This window comes from Scyliorhinus torazame, chromosome 11 (assembly GCF_047496885.1).
Source record: "Scyliorhinus torazame isolate Kashiwa2021f chromosome 11, sScyTor2.1, whole genome shotgun sequence".
NCBI lineage: Eukaryota > Metazoa > Chordata > Chondrichthyes > Carcharhiniformes > Scyliorhinidae > Scyliorhinus > Scyliorhinus torazame.
The window spans coordinates 181,652,316-181,666,066 of NC_092717.1; positions in this window are offsets into that span (position 1 = coordinate 181,652,316).

Genomic DNA, 13,751 nt, shown 5'->3' on the forward strand with positions numbered 1-13,751 from the left:
TAAAGACTCCAAACAAGCGAGAACAAAAAATACCAGTCAGCACTAGTGTGAGGGAGCAGTCGACAACCCTGACTCAGTGATAGAAATCTTTCTATGCGTGCAGGTGAGTGCTCAATTTTCCATGCACTGCAGCTCAGAGGAACCCCTGCTGGCCTCTGGATGCAACTGCAGTATCAACAAAGCTGTGTTGAGGCTCATTTCTGACATGAAATAAAAGATAGCTCTACCGCCTTAGAAGGAACATGGTAAGCCACAATCGATTTAGGAATACTTTTTTAGGAAAGCTTTCCTTATGCACACCTACTTTGAAAAGGACACACTAATTGTATTGGGCTTTCAAGCAGCGACCTGACAATGCCTTTGATACATTCACCCATTCAGTCTGCAGCTCTCCCTGTTGAGCAATCGAGGCAATGCAATGAATTTGACGCTTTGTTGTGTCTTCATCATGCACCTTTACATCGACAGCTTAACTCCAAAGCTGTGGTGGGCATGCTGTGCCCCGCCAGCTGCTCCCTGCAGATTGGACTTGTGTTATACTGGATAATGTTTCTGACTCTGTATCACAAACTGCTGCATTATTCTTTCATCTGCCACAATCTTTTGTGATCACTTTGCATTGTGGCTGGATGCCGCCAGTAAGGTGGCAAATCTGGTTCTGGAGATCAGGTCATTGATTGTTAGTGCAGTAGGCAGCTTGTCACTCTCATAACCAGAAGATTCTGTCATGCATGCTCAGAGATTAAAGGCTTTTTTCGCATCTTCTTTTCTGCCAAACCCGTCACATTGCATCTCCGCTGCTGGCAGCAATGCAATCAACATGCTTGTGGAAAGTGTGCAAAACATTGGCAAGTGTGCAAAACATTCGGAATGGCAGTCTATCAGCTCGGGGCAAAACAGAGCATTTGTGTCAACTGTTGGTTGATTGACACAATTTGTGGGCCTGAAGCGTTGGCCCAAAGATAAAATGAAAGTGGAGAATGTGGGCATCGATCCCACTACCTCCCACATGCTAAGCGAGCGCTCTACCATTTGAGCTAATTCCCCCAATTTGTCTCCAGCTACCCATTTATTGGGCCCAGATTCTCTCAATGCCTGTCTCCAAGGATCTCCAGAAATGACTCAGCAATTCTGCATCAAGCTATCATCTAATGATCAAGTAAGAATCCTGCTTTTAGCTAAGTTTTTTGTCTGACATACTTACTTCTTAAAGGGCACACATAAATTGTATTTGGCATTCAGGCACCTGCCTGACAAAGACTTTGCTAAATTCACCCCTGGAAACATGTGCTGTACAGAGTTGGCAATCGAGGCAAACTGATCACGTCGACGTTCTTTCCTGATTGTTGGCCCTGCAACTTTATTTCGCCATCTTAATGGCAAAGATATGGCCGTGCTGTGATCCTTCATCTGCTACCCGGATTTGGACTGTGTCGTAATGGGTATCGTTTCTAACTTTGTATCGCAAACTGCTGTCTACTTCTCTCATTGGACTCAATATTTTATGAACACTTTACATTGTGGCTAAATGCAGTTTGTAAGATGGCAAATGTGGTGTGTAACTTAGGTCATTCTTTGTCACTGCAGTAGGCTGGGTTTCACTCTCATAATCTGAAGGTGCTGTTGAATGGTGAGAAAAAGAAAAGCTGTTTTGCACCTTACTTTCTTCCATTCCCGTCACATTGCATCTCCGTTGCTGACAGCAATGGAAGCAACATGCTTGTGGCAGCTGTGCAAATCATTCTGATTGGCAGTGAATCAGCACATGTTAAACTGGGGGCAAGTGTCAACTGTGCACACAAGGGATGGGCCCGAGCATTGGGCCGAATATAAAACCAAATTGGAGAATGTGGGCATCGATCGCACTACCTCTAACATGCAAAGCAAGCGCTCTCCCATTTGAGCTAATTCCCCAGACAGATAGCTAAGTCATATTACTTGCTAGCCAGGACCTTCTGAGTGAGTATCTCCAAGGTGCTGAAGAATTGGCTCAGCTTTTCTGCATCGGGTATGCCTGCTGCTTTCAAATCTGTAATAGCTCGATTGAATCAACATGACCCAGTTTTACCCATCAACACAATGGGACACCACAGTGGCCATGTCATAACAGGTAAAGAGGCCCAACTTAAAGACTCCAAACAAGCGAGAACAAAAAATACCAGTCAGCACTAGTGTGAGGGAGCAGTCGACAACCCTGACTCAGTGATAGAAATCTTTCTATGCGTGCAGGTGAGTGCTCAATTTTCCATGCACTGCAGCTCAGAGGAACCCCTGCTGGCCTCTGGATGCAACTGCAGTATCAACAAAGCTGTGTTGAGGCTCATTTCTGACATGAAATAAAAGATAGCTCTACCGCCTTAGAAGGAACATGGTAAGCCACAATCGATTTAGGAATACTTTTTTAGGAAAGCTTTCCTTATGCACACCTACTTTGAAAAGGACACACTAATTGTATTGGGCTTTCAAGCAGCGACCTGACAATGCCTTTGATACATTCACCCATTGAGTCTGCAGCTCTCCCGGTTGAGCAATCGAGGCAATGCAATGAATTTGACGCTTTGCTGTGTCTTCATCATGCACCTTTACATCGACAGCTTAACGCCAAAGCTGTGGTGGGCATGCTGTGCCCCGCCAGCTGCTCCCTGCAGATTGGACTTGTGTTATACTGGAGAATGTTTCTGACTCTGTATCGCAAACTGCTGCATTATTCTTTCATCTGCCACAATCTTTTGTGATCACTTTGCATTGTGGCTGGATGCCGCCAGTAAGGTGGCAAATCTGGTTCTGGAGATCAGGTCATTGATTGTTAGTGCAGTAGGCAGCTTGTCACTCTCATAACCAGAAGATCCTGTCATGCATGCTCAGAGATTAAAGGCTTTTTTCGCATCTTCTTTTCTGCCAAACACGTCACATTGCATCTCCGCTGCTGGCAGCAATGCGATCAACATGCTTGTGGAAAGTGTGCAAAACATTGGCAAGTGTGCAAAACATTGGGAATGGCAGTCTATCAGCTCGTGGCAAAACAGAGCATTTGTGTCAACTGTTGGTTGATTGACACAATTTGTGGGCCTGAAGCGTTGGCCCAAAGATAAAATGAAAGTGGAGAATGTGGGCATCGATCCCACTACCTCCCACATGCCAAGCGAGCGCTCTACCATTTGAGCTAATTCCCCCAATTTGTCTCCAGCTGCCCATTTATTGGGCCCAGATTCTCTCAATGCCTGTCTCCAAGGATCTCCAGAAATGACTCAGCAATTCTGCATCAAGCTATCATCTAATGATCAAGTAAGAATCCTGCTTTTAGCTAAGTTTTTTGTCTGACATACTTACTTCTTAAAGGGCACACATAAATTGTATTTGGCATTCAGGCACCTGCCTGACAAAGACTTTGCTAAATTCACCCTGGAAACATGTGCTGTACAGAGTTGGCAATCGAGGCAAACCGATCACGTCGACGTTCTTTCCTGATTGTTGGCCCTGCAACTTTATTTTGCCATCTTAATGGCAAAGATATGGCCGTGCTGTGATCCTTCATCTGCTACCCGGATTTGGACTGTGTCGTAATGGGTATCGTTTCTAACTTTGTATCGCAAACTGCTGTCTACTTCTCTCATTGGACTCAATATTTTATGAACACTTTACATTGTGGCTAAATGCAGTTTGTAAGATGGCAAATGTGGTGTGTAACTTAGGTCATTCTTTGTCACTGCAGTAGGCTGGGTTTCACTCTCATAATCTGAAGGTGCTGTTGAATGGTGAGAAAAAGAAAAGCTGTTTTGCACCTTACTTTCTTCCATTCCCGTCACATTGCATCTCCGTTGCTGACAGCAATGGAAGCAACATGCTTGTGGCAGCTGTGCAAATCATTCGGATTGGCAGTGAATCAGCACATGGACAAACTGGGGGCAAGTGTCAACTGTGCACACAAGGGATGGGCCCGAGCATTGGGCCGAATATAAAAACAAATTGGAGAATGTGGGCATCGATCCCGCTACCTCTTACATGCAAAGCAAGCGCTCTCCCATTTGAGCTAATTCCCCTGACAGATAGCTAAGTCATATTACTTGCTAGCCAGGACCTACTGAGTGAGTATCTCCAAGGTGCTGAAGAATTGGCTCAGCTTTTCTGCATCGGGTATGCCTGCTGCTTTCAAATCTGTAATAGCTCGATTGAATCAACATGACCCAGCTTTACCCATCAGCACAATGGGACACCACAGTGGCCATGTCATAACAGGTAAAGAGGCCCAACTTAAAGACTCCAAACAAGCGAGAACAAAAAATACCAGTCAGCACTAGTGTGAGGGAGCAGTCGACAACCCTGACTCAGTGATAGAAATCTTTCTATGCGTGCAGGTGAGTGCTCAATTTTCCATGCACTGCAGCTCAGAGGAACCCCTGCTGGCCTCTGGATGCAACTGCAGTATCAACAAAGCTGTGTTGAGGCTCATTTCTGACATGAAATAAAAGATAGCTCTACCGCCTTAGAAGGAACATGGTAAGCCACAATCGATTTAGGAATACTTTTTTAGGAAAGCTTTCCTTATGCACACCTACTTTGAAAAGGACACACTAATTGTATTGGGCTTTCAAGCAGCGACCTGACAATGCCTTTGATACATTCACCCATTCAGTCTGCAGCTCTCCCGGTTGAGCAATCGAGGCAATGCAATGAATTTGACGCTTTGCTGTGTCTTCATCATGCACCTTTACATCGACAGCTTAACTCCAAAGCTGTGGTGGGCATGCTGTGCCCCGCCAGCTGCTCCCTGCAGATTGGACTTGTGTTATACTGGAGAATGTTTCTGACTCTGTATCGCAAACTGCTGCATTATTCTTTCATCTGCCACAATCTTTTGTGATCACTTTGCATTGTGGCTGGATGCCGCCAGTAAGGTGGCAAATCTGGTTCTGGAGCTCAGGTCATTGATTGTTAGTGCAGTAGGCAGCTTGTCACTCTCATAACCAGAAGATCCTGTCATGCATGCTCAGAGATTAAAGGCTTTTTTCGCATCTTCTTTTCTGCCAAACCCGTCACATTGCATCTCCGCTGCTGGCAGCAATGCAATCAACATGCTTGTGGAAAGTGTGCAAAACATTGGCAAGTGTGCAAAACATTCGGAATGGCAGTCTATCAGCTCGGGGCAAAACAGAGCATTTGTGTCAACTGTTGGTTGATTGACACAATTTGTGGGCCAGAAGCGTTGGCCCAAAGATAAAATGAAAGTGGAGAATGTGGGCATCGATCCCACCATCTCCCACATGCTAAGCGAGCGCTCTACCATTTGAGCTAATTCCCCCAATTTGTCTCCAGCTGCCCATTTATTGGGCCCAGATTCTCTCAATGCCTGTCTCCAAGGATCTCCAGAAATGATTCAGCAATTCTGCATCAAGCTATCATCTAATGATCAAGTAAGAATCCTGCTTTTAGCTAAGTTTTTTGTCTGACATACTTACTTCTTAAAGGGCACACATAAATTGTATTTGGCATTCAGGCACCTGCCTGACAAAGACTTTGCTAAATTCACCCCTGGAAACATGTGCTGTACAGAGTTGGCAATCGAGGCAAACCGATCACGTCGACGTTCTTTCCTGATTGTTGGCCCTGCAACTTTATTTCGCCATCTTAATGGCAAAGATATGGCCGTGCTGTGATCCTTCATCTGCTACCCGGATTTGGACTGTGTCGTAATGGGTATCGTTTCTAACTTTGTATCGCAAACTGCTGTCTACTTCTCTCATTGGACTCAATATTTTATGAACACTTTACATTGTGGCTAAATGCAGTTTGTAAGATGGCAAATGTGGTGTGTAACTTAGGTCATTCTTTGTCACTGCAGTAGGCTGGGTTTCACTCTCATAATCTGAAGGTGCTGTTGAATGGTGAGAAAAAGAAAAGCTGTTTTGCACCTTACTTTCTTCCATTCCCGTCACATTGCATCTCCGTTGCTGACAGCAATGGAAGCAACATGCTTGTGGCAGCTGTGCAAATCATTCTGATTGGCAGTGAATCAGCACATGGACAAACTGGGGGCAAGTGTCAACTGTGTACACAAGGGATGGGCCCGAGCATTGGGCCGAATATAAAACCAAATTGGAGAATGTGGGCATCGATCCCACTACTTCTTACATGCAAAGCAAGCGCTCTCCCATTTGAGCTAATTCCCCAGACAGATAGCTAAGTCATATTACTTGCTAGCCAGGACCTTCTGAGTGAGTATCTCCAAGGTGCTGAAGAATTGGCTCAGCTTTTCTGCATCGGGTATGCCTGCTGCTTTCAAATCTGTAATAGCTCGATTGAATCAACATGACCCAGCTTTACCCATCAGCACAATGGGACACCACAGTGGCCATGTCATAACAGGTAAAGAGGCCCAACTTAAAGACTCCAAACAAGCGAGAACAAAAAATACCAGTCAGCACTAGTGTGAGGGAGCAGTCGACAACCCTGACTCAGTGATAGAAATCTTTCTTTGCGTGCAGGTGAGTGCTCAATTTTCCATGCACTGCAGCTCAGAGGAACCCCTGCTGGCCTGTGGATGCAACTGCAGAATCAACAAAGCTGTGTTGAGGCTCATTTCTGACATGAAATAAAAGATAGCTCTACCGCCTTAGAAGGAACATGGTAAGCAACAATCGATTTAGGAATACTGTTTTAGGAAAGCTTTCCTTATGCACACCTACTTTGAAAAGGACACACTAATTGTATTGGGCTTTCAAGCAGCGACCTGACAATGCCTTTGATACATTCACCCATTGAGTCTGCAGCTCTCCCGGTTGAGCAATCGAGGCAATGCAATGAATTTGACGCTTTGCTGTGTCTTCATCATGCACCTTTACACCGACAGCTTAACGCCAAAGTTGTGGTGGCCATGCTGTGCCCCGCCACCTGCTTCCTGCAGATTGGACTTGTGTTATACTGGATAATGTTTCTGACTCTGTATCGCAAACTGCTGCATTATTCTTTCATCTGCCACAATCTTTTGTGGTCACTTTGCATTGTGGCTGGATGCCGCCAGTAAGGTGGCAAATCTGGTTCTGGAGCTCAGGTCATTCATTGTTAGTGCAGTAGGCAGCTTGTCACTCTCATAACCAGAAGATCCTGTCATGCATGCTCAGAGATTAAAGGCTTTTTTCGCATCTTCTTTTCTGCCAAACCCGTCACATTGCATCTCCGCTGCTGGCAGCAATGCGATCAACATGCTTGTGGAAAGTGTGCAAAACATTGGCAAGTGTGCAAAACATTGGGAATGGCAGTCTATCAGCTCGTGGCAAAACAGAGCATTTGTGTCAACTGTTGGTTGATTGACACAATTTGTGGGCCTGAAGCGTTGGCCCAAAGATAAAATGAAAGTGGAGAATGTGGGCATCGATCCCACTACCTCCCACATGCTAAGCGAGCACTCTACCATTTGAGCTAATTCCCCCAATTTATTTTCAGCTGCCCATTTCTTGGGCCCAGGTTCTCTCAGTGCCTGTCTCCAAGGAACTCCAGAAATGACTCAGCAATTCTGCATCAAGCTATCATCTCATGATCAAGTAAGAATCCTGCTTTTAGCTAAGTTTTTTTTCTGACATACTTACTTCTTAAAGGGCACACATAAATTGTATTTGGCATTCAGGCACCTGCCTGACAAAGACTTTGCTAAATTCACCCCTGGAAACATGTGCTGTACAGAGTTGGCAATCGAGGCAAACCGATCACGTCGACGTTCTTTCCTGATTGTTGTCCCGGCAACTTTATTTTGCCATCTTAATGGCAAAGATATGGCCGTGCTGTGATCCTTCATCTGCTACCCGGATTTGGACTGTGTCGTAATGGGTATCGTTTCTAACTTTGTATCGCAAACTGCTGTCTACTTCTCTCATTGGACTCAATATTTTATGAACACTTTACATTGTGGCTAAATGCAGTTTGTAAGATGGCAAATGTGGTGTGTAACTTAGGTCATTCTTTGTCACTGCAGTAGGCTGGGTTTCACTCTCATAATCTGAAGGTGCTGTTGAATGGTGAGAAAAAGAAAAGCTGTTTTGCACCTTACTTTCTTCCATTCCCGTCACATTGCATCACCGTTGCTGACAGCAATGGAAGCAACATGCTTGTGGCAGCTGTGCAAATCATTCTGATTGGCAGTGAATCAGCACATGTTAAACTGGGGGCAAGTGTCAACTGTGCACACAAGGGATGGGCCCGAGCATTGGGCCGAATATAAAACCAAATTGGAGAATGTGGGCATCGATCGCACTACCTCTAACATGCAAAGCAAGCGCTCTCCCGTTTGAGCTAATTCCCCAGACAGATAGCTAAGTCATATTACTTGCTAGCCAGGACCTTCTGAGTGAGTATCTCCAAGGTGCTGAAGAATTGGCTCAGCTTTTCTGCATTGGGTATGCCTGCTGCTTTCAAATCTGTAATAGCTCGATTGAATCAACATGACCCAGCTTTACCCATCAACACAATGGGACACCACAGTGGCCATGTCATAACAGGTAAAGAGGCCCAACTTAAAGACTCCAAACAAGCGAGAACAAAAAATACCAGTCAGCACTAGTGTGAGGGAGCAGTCGACAACCCTGACTCAGTGATAGAAATCTTTCTATGCGTGCAGGTGAGTGCTCAATTTTCCATGCGCTGCAGCTCAGAGGACCCCTGCTGGCCTCTGGATGCAACTGCAGAAGCAACAAAGCTGTGTTGAGGCTCATTTCTGACATGAAATAAAAGATCGCTCTACAGCCTTAGAAGCAACATGGTAAGCCACAATCAATTTAGGAATACTGTTTTAGGAAAGCTTCCCTTATGCACACCTACTTTGAAAAGGACACACTAATTGTATTGGGCTTTCAAGCAGCGACCTGACAATGCCTTTGATACATTCACCCATTGAGTCTGCAGCTCTCCCGGTTGAGCAATCGAGGCAATGCAATGAATTTGACGCTTTGCTGTGTCTTCATCATGCACCTTTACTTCGACAGCTTAACGCCAAAGCTGTGGTGGGCATGCTGTGCCCCGCCAGCTGCTCCCTGCAGATTGGACTTGTGTTATACTGGAGAATGTTTCTGACTCTGTATCGCAAACTGCTGCATTATTCTTTCATCTGCCACAATCTTTTGTGATCACTTTGCATTGTGGCTGGATGCCGCCAGTGAGGTGGCAAATCTGGTTCTGGAGATCAGGTCATTGATTGTTAGTGCAGTAGGCAGCTTGTCACTCTCATAACCAGAAGATCCTGTCATGCATGCTCAGAGATTAAAGGCTTTTTTCGCATCTTCTTTTCTGCCAAACCCGTCACATTGCATCTCCGCTGCTGGCAGCAATGCGATCAACATGCTTGTGGAAAGTGAGCAAAACATTGGCAAGTCTGCAAAACATTGGGAATGGCAGTCTATCAGCTCGTGGCAAAACAGAGCATTTGTGTCAACTGTTGGTTGATTGACACAATTTGTGGGCCTGAAGCGTTGGCCCAAAGATAAAATGAAAGTGGAGAATGTGGGCATCGATCCCACTACCTCCCACATGCTAAGCGAGCGCTCTACCATTTGAGCTAATTCCCCCAATTTGTCTCCAGCTGCCCATTTATTGGGCCCAGATTCTCTCAATGCCTGTCTCCAAGGATCTCCAGAAATGACTCAGCAATTCTGCATCAAGCTATCATCTAATGATCAAGTAAGAATCCTGCTTTTAGCTAAGTTTTTTGTCTGACATACTTACTTCTTAAAGGGCACACATAAATTGTATTTGGCATTCAGGCACCTGCCTGACAAAGACTTTGCTAAATTCACCCTGGAAACATGTGCTGTACAGAGTTGGCAATCGAGGCAAACCGATCACGTCGACGTTCTTTCCTGATTGTTGGCCCTGCAACTTTATTTTGCCATCTTAATGGCAAAGATATGGCCGTGCTGTGATCCTTCATCTGCTACCCGGATTTGGACTGTGTCGTAATGGGTATTGTTTCTAACTTTGTATCGCAAACTGCTGTCTACTTCTCTCATTGGACTCAATATTTTATGAACACTTTACATTGTGGCTAAATGCAGTTTGTAAGATGGCAAATGTGGTGTGTAACTTAGGTCATTCTTTGTCACTGCAGTAGGCTGGGTTTCACTCTCATAATCTGAAGGTGCTGTTGAATGGTGAGAAAAAGAAAAGCTGTTTTGCACCTTACTTTCTTCCATTCCCGTCACATTGCATCTCCGTTGCTGACAGCAATGGAAGCAACATGCTTGTGGCAGCTGTGCAAATCATTCGGATTGGCAGTGAATCAGCACATGGACAAACTGGGGGCAAGTGTCAACTGTGCACACAAGGGATGGGCCCGAGCATTGTGCCGAATATAAAACCAAATTGGAGAATGTGGGCATCGATCCCGCTACCTCTTACATGCAAAGCAAGCGCTCTCCCATTTGAGCTAATTCCCCAGACAGATAGCGAAGTCATATTACTTGCTAGCCAGGACCTTCTGAGTGAGTATCTCCAAGGTGCTGAAGAATTGGCTCAGCTTTTCTGCATCGGGTATGCCTGCTGCTTTCAAATCTGTAATAGCTCGATTGAATCAACATGACCCAGCTTTACCCATCAGCACAATGGGACACCACAGTGGCCATGTCATAACAGGTAAAGAGGCCCAACTTAAAGACTCCAAACAAGCGAGAACAAAAAATACCAGTCAGCACTAGTGTGAGGGAGCAGTCGACAACCCTGACTCAGTGATAGAAATCTTTCTATGCGTGCAGGTGAGTGCTCAATTTTCCATGCACTGCAGCTCAGAGGAACCCCTGCTGGCCTCTGGATGCAACTGCAGTATCAACAAAGCTGTGTTGAGGCTCATTTCTGACATGAAATAAAAGATAGCTCTACCGCCTTAGAAGGAACATGGTAAGCCACAATCGATTTAGGAATACTTTTTTAGGAAAGCTTTCCTTATGCACACCTACTTTGAAAAGGACACACTAATTGTATTGGGCTTTCAAGCAGCGACCTGACAATGCCTTTGATACATTCACCCATTCAGTCTGCAGCTCTCCCGGTTGAGCAATCGAGGCAATGCAATGAATTTGACGCTTTGTTGTGTCTTCATCATGCACCTTTACATCGACAGCTTAACTCCAAAGCTGTGGTGGTCATGCTGTGCCCCGCCAGCTGCTCCCTGCAGATTGGACTTGTGTTATACTGGATAATGTTTCTGACTCTGTATCACAAATTGCTGCATTATTCTTTCATCTGCCACAATCTTTTGTGATCACTTTGCATTGTGGCTGGATGCCGCCAGTAAGGTGGCAAATCTGGTTCTGGAGATCAGGTCATTGATTGTTAGTGCAGTAGGCAGCTTGTCACTCTCATAACCAGAAGATCCTGTCATGCATGCTCAGAGATTAAAGGCTTTTTTCGCATCTTCTTTTCTGCCAAACCCGTCACATTGCATCTCCGCTGCTGGCAGCAATGCAATCAACATGCTTGTGGAAAGTGTGCAAAACATTGGCAAGTGTGCAAAACATTCGGAATGGCAGTCTATCAGCTCGGGGCAAAACAGAGCATTTGTGTCAACTGTTGGTTGATTGACACAATTTGTGGGCCTGAAGCGTTGGCCCAAAGATAAAATGAAAGTGGAGAATGTGGGCATCGATCCCACTACCTCCCACATGCTAAGTGAGCGCTCTACCATTTGAGCTAATTCCCCCAATTTGTCTCCAGCTGCCCATTTATTGGGCCCAGATTCTCTCAATGCCTGTCTCCAAGGATCTCCAGAAATGACTCAGCAATTCTGCATCAAGCTATCATCTAATGATCAAGTAAGAATCCTGCTTTTAGCTAAGTTTTTTGTCTGACATACTTACTTCTTAAAGGGCACACATAAATTGTATTTGGCATTCAGGCACCTGCCTGACAAAGACTTTGCTAAATTCATCCCTGGAAACATGTGCTGTACAGAGTTGGCAATCGAGGCAAACTGATCACGTCGACGTTCTTTCCTGATTGTTGGCCCTGCAACTTTATTTCGCCATCTTAATGGCAAAGATATGGCCGTGCTGTGATCCTTCATCTGCTACCCGGATTTGGACTGTGTCGTAATGGGTATCGTTTCTAACTTTGTATCGCAAACTGCTGTCTACTTCTCTCATTGGACTCAATATTTTATGAACACTTTACATTGTGGCTAAATGCAGTTTGTAAGATGGCAATTGTGCTGTGTAACTTAGGTCATTCTTTGTCACTGCAGTAGGCTGGGTTTCACTCTCATAATCTGAAGGTGCTGTTGAATGGTGAGAAAAAGAAAAGCTGTTTTGCACCTTACTTTCTTCCATTCCCGTCACATTGCATCTCCGTTGCTGACAGCAATGGAAGCAACATGCTTGTGGCAGCTGTGCAAATCATTCGGATTGGCAGTGAATCAGCACATGGACAAACTGGGGGCAAGTGTCAACTGTGCACACAAGGGATGGGCCCGAGCATTGGGCCGAATATAAAACCAAATTGGAGAATGTGGGCATCGATCCCACTACCTCTTACATGCAAAGCAAGCGCTCTCCCATTTGAGCTAATTCCCCAGACAGATAGCTAAGTCATATTACTTGCTAGCCAGGACCTTCTGAGTGAGTATCTCCAAGGTGCTGAAGAATTGGCTCAGCTTTTCTGCATTGGGTATGCCTGCTGCTTTCAAATCTGTAATAGCTCGATTGAATCAACATGACCCAGCTTTACCCATCAGCACAATGGGACACCACAGTGGCCATGTCATAACAGGTAAAGAGGCCCAACTTAAAGACTCCAAACAAGCGAGAACAAAAAATACCAGTCAGCACTAGTGTGAGGGAGCAGTCGACAACCCTGACTCAGTGATAGAAATCTTTCTATGCGTGCAGGTGAGTGCTCAATTTTCCATGCACTGCAGCTCAGAGGAACCCCTGCTGGCCTCTGGATGCAACTGCAGTATCAACAAAGCTGTGTTGAGGCTCATTTCTGACATGAAATAAAAGATAGCTCTACCGCCTTAGAAGGAACATGGTAAGCCACAATCGATTTAGGAATACTTTTTTAGGAAAGCTTTCCTTATGCACACCTACTTTGAAAAGGACACACTAATTGTATTGGGCTTTCAAGCAGCGACCTGACAATGCCTTTGATACATTCACCCATTCAGTCTGCAGCTCTCCCGGTTGAGCAATCGAGGCAAAGCAATGAATTTGACGCTTTGCTGTGTCTTCATCATGCACCTTTACATCGACAGCTTAACTCCAAAGCTGTGGTGGGCATGCTGTGCCCCGCCACCTGCTCCCTGCAGATTGGACTTGTGTTATACTGGATAATGTTTCTGACTCTGTATCGCAAACTGCTGCATTATTCTTTCATCTGCGCCAATCTTTTGTGATCACTTTGCATTGTGGCTGGATGCCGCCAGTTAGGTGGCAAATCTGGTTCTGGAGCTCAGGTCATTGATTGTTAGTGCAGTAGGCAGCTTGTCACTCTCATAACCAGAAGATCCTGTCATGCATGCTCAGAGATTAAAGGCTTTTTTCGCATCTTCTTTTCTGCCAAACCCGTCACATTGCATCTCCGCTGCTGGCAGCAATGCAATCAACATGCTTGAGGAAAGTGTGCACAACATTGGCAAGTGTGCAAAACATTCGGAATGGCAGTCTATCAGCTCGTGGCAAAACAGAGCATTTGTGTCAACTGTTGGTTGATTGACACAATTTGTGGGCCTGAAGCGTTGGCCCAAATATGAAGTGAAAGTGGAGAATGTGGGCATCGAT